At 44.3% G+C, this 3,309-nt stretch overlaps 1 long non-coding RNA gene across 2 annotated transcripts; it reads left to right on the forward strand.

Annotated features, from left to right (window-relative positions):
- Positions 1-243: 243 nt before the first annotated feature.
- On the forward strand, positions 244-3,045 carry LOC119871257. 2 transcript variants are annotated; one of them, XR_005357301.1, is made up of 2 exons: positions 244-437; positions 953-3,045. It is a non-coding gene; the product is annotated as an uncharacterized LOC119871257 (long non-coding RNA). The 2 variants fall into 2 exon arrangements; XR_005357302.1 differs by having other exon boundaries at positions 274-351.
- Positions 3,046-3,309: the final 264 nt, after the last annotated feature.

Here is a 3,309-nt window from a genome sequence, read left to right on the forward strand (position 1 = left end):
GAGAAGTCCAGAGTCAGGGATTGTAGAGGTCCTAACAGTTGTGTCATGTCCTAGCCGTGTCGGTGATGCAAACTGGAGTGTCTTTGCACAGCGGGGAGCAGGAGCCTTTCCACTGGAGCTGTCTATGGAGTCACGGAACATTCTTTCTTAGAACACATTCTCCATGCGTGGTTTGCTGGCCTTCCTGGAGATTCTATGAGCTACCTCATATTCTTTAATAAATTCCTTTTTTGCTAAGCCAGTGTTGATGTTTGGGTTTCCCAGGCAACCGACAGAGATTTGTGTGCAGGAAGTTTTTGGGTGGAGTGGCCTCAGAATCAACATCTGTGAAGGGTGAGAGATGCAGGATAGGTCAGTGGAAGACAGGAAGTGTGCTGCTGTTATAGTAGAACCCTCATCTGATCCTGAGGGAGCTCTAGAGCTGAGGGGCCCTTCAGGTTTGTCCTGAATTAAGCCAAAGGGGCTGGGTTTTTTGTTTTTTGTTTTTTGTTTTTTTACCACTCCTCTCCCATTGCCCAGTCTTTAGACACAGGCTGCCCCAGGGAGGGTTATGTCCTGGGGCAATGTGACTCTTAGATTGACAGTCAGTCCAGGCTAGCAATGCAGCCTCCTTTACTCCCAGTCTCCACAACCAACTTTATGGTTTGCAAATCTCTTCTTGCCTTGAAATATAATAATAATAATAATAATGATAATAATAATAAATAAAATAATAATAATAATAATAATAATAGATCTGGGGAAGCCTGGGTGGCTCAGCGGTTGAGCATCTGCCTTTGGCCCAGGGTGTGATCCTGGAGACCGGGAATCAAGTCCCCCATTGGGCTCCCTGCATGGAGCCTGCTTCTCCCTCTGCCTGTGTCTCTGCCTCTCTCTCTCTCTGTGTCTCTCATAAATAAATAAAATCTTAAAATAATAATAATAATAAATAAAAATCTTATTTTCTTCATAGTTTGAGAAAATGAGGCTCAGAAATATCAAAGGAGCTGTCAGCAATCCTGGAGGTGACACTCAACCCTTGGTCTGACGATTCCAAATCCTGTTTCTTTGCTCACACAATGCACTACATCACAGAGCACAGCCAAACCTTCAGGAATGGGCAAAGTGTTCAAGAGTCAGAGGAGAGCCTGGGCAGTTTCAAGATTTTGAGGCACATCACCTCTGGAGCCTTCCTCAGATACTCTCAGATTTAGCTAGGATTTGAGACAGTGGAGTCCAGTTGAAACCACGATTTGTGAAGGAGCCTCACCCTAGGCCCCTGTGCAGAAGCTGCTCAACAGCAGCCAGAGCACCATGCTGAATATTACTTGTTGACATGAGGCATCTTGTCTTACCTTCACTTATGTTCCTTCTTGGGATCTGAAAGGCGGCTGGGCTCTGAGTGAGATTAAGCTCTGCCAATGAGATGCACTTTCATGATATCTGGAAGACAGAAGAGAGATGGAGACCATTTTCCTACAACCGGGATGGTGGGCATGCAAGCTCTAACAAAAGTCAATAAAGGTGGCCAGACTCCACGGCCACTGCCAGGTCACCAGGGGCAGAAACAGGTTGCAGCAGCAGCAGCAGTTTCCTGACTTCTGCCTTGTAGCCACAGTGGTTGGTCTTAAGACCAAATGTCCCCTGATTTCTATTCCTCCGTCCCTTCCAAAAATTTTGTAAGCACTTAATTTCCGATTAAGTAGTAAGCCAATCTCTTTCTGCTTGAAATGCTTACAATGGTGTTCTTTTTCCTGTGCAGAGCCTGCTACTAAGAGCGAAGCCAGAGTCACTGACTCTGCTTTCGACACCCATGCACTTGACACAACTGGAGGAAAATGTTTTTTTACCTGGAGAACAACACAGAGAGTAACACGGAATGAACCAAATGCCTGAGTGTGCTGCTCCAGGGGAACCACAGACAGTGGGCCAATCGGAAGTTGCTTCTTGGAGTAGATGGGCTTAGAGCCTTGTCTTGCTGTCTGGATTGTAGTACTTAACCTTTACAACCATGGCGCGTGGTGCCAGCATTTAACTATCCGACACCAAGGGGAAGTAAGGCATGAAATCCCGCCAGGTGGGCAGGAGACTTCCTGGTGCACGGTGTTGACAAATGCTTCTCTAATAAAGCAGATGTGCAGGAGCCCATGACTACTGGCAATCAGCCCAGTGTCAGCTACAGTTGGAGGCACCAAAAGCAGAGTGAACAACAACAAAAGGGCACTTTGTGGGCCCCTGATTCCCACACCCCAAGGAATGGAGAGCAGCAGTGTGGACTTTGGGATAGTAAGAGTCACGTGGATTTGTAGACGTTAGAAGCAGAGACTCTTTTCAAACAAAATGCCATTTTTAGAGGAGGACAGAGCCAAAGCTGCAAAGTCTTTGGCCCCACGAATGCAAGCATGGAGCAAATATTCAAGGACAGCCTGCCCTTTAAGTGCAGAGCCTGGGGTACAGAAGATGCTATGAAACCACTGGTTGAATGATTCATAGTGTAAGGGGGGGATTAAGGTAATGTGCAGGTACCTTCAATTTTTAACAAGAATCACTAAAATATCCAGTTTCTGTTTCATAAGGCTAATTCCATGTTTTGGGCAACAGCTGGTCCCACTTTACTGCTGTGGGTACAGTGAGTTCTAGTAAATTCTGTGTAATAGATGTATTCATATGCTCCATCCTTTTAACAATCTTCTTAATTAGGGTGCTGTTCTTTTAAGCAAAGCATTTATATAGTGACTTTATTGCATTTGGATATAGTGTTAGCTTCAATAGACAATATAATTTTATGAGTTTTTTTTAAAAATTGCTTTACAATGAAGGGAATTTATTTTATCAGCAGTATGGAGTTATTCCCATGGATACTTAAGAGCCATTGTTACAGAGACTTATAAATCTCTCTTAAGAAGGAAAGATCCTAAAGAATGTAGTAGATGGAGGTGGTTTGACCACTTACTAAACTTCTGTGAATATCAAAGTTTATCGATAAAATGGGATCAGTATCTTTTTTGCCCACCTCGTGGAATCATTGTGAACATCAAATAAAATATTATACATAAGAGGACTTTATGATGCACCCTGAGTTACATGCATTTCAAGCACTATTCTCCTCCCAATGGAAGCTCCTGACTTCATACCGCATAAGGAGATGGTGCTGGTGCTTGTGATTTAGAAGCATTAGGGTACACTTGGACTCTCAGGATACACAGGCCTTGGAGAGCAAGGAGAGCTTGGATTGTTTGGAAAAGATGATGGAGGATTAGCAGAGCTGACAGCCTCAGGCATTTGGGGAGTGAGGGACACAGGATAGATATGGGGTTAATTAGGTGTTAG

Source organism: Canis lupus, chromosome 3, assembly GCF_011100685.1.
Source record: "Canis lupus familiaris isolate Mischka breed German Shepherd chromosome 3, alternate assembly UU_Cfam_GSD_1.0, whole genome shotgun sequence".
NCBI lineage: Eukaryota > Metazoa > Chordata > Mammalia > Carnivora > Canidae > Canis > Canis lupus.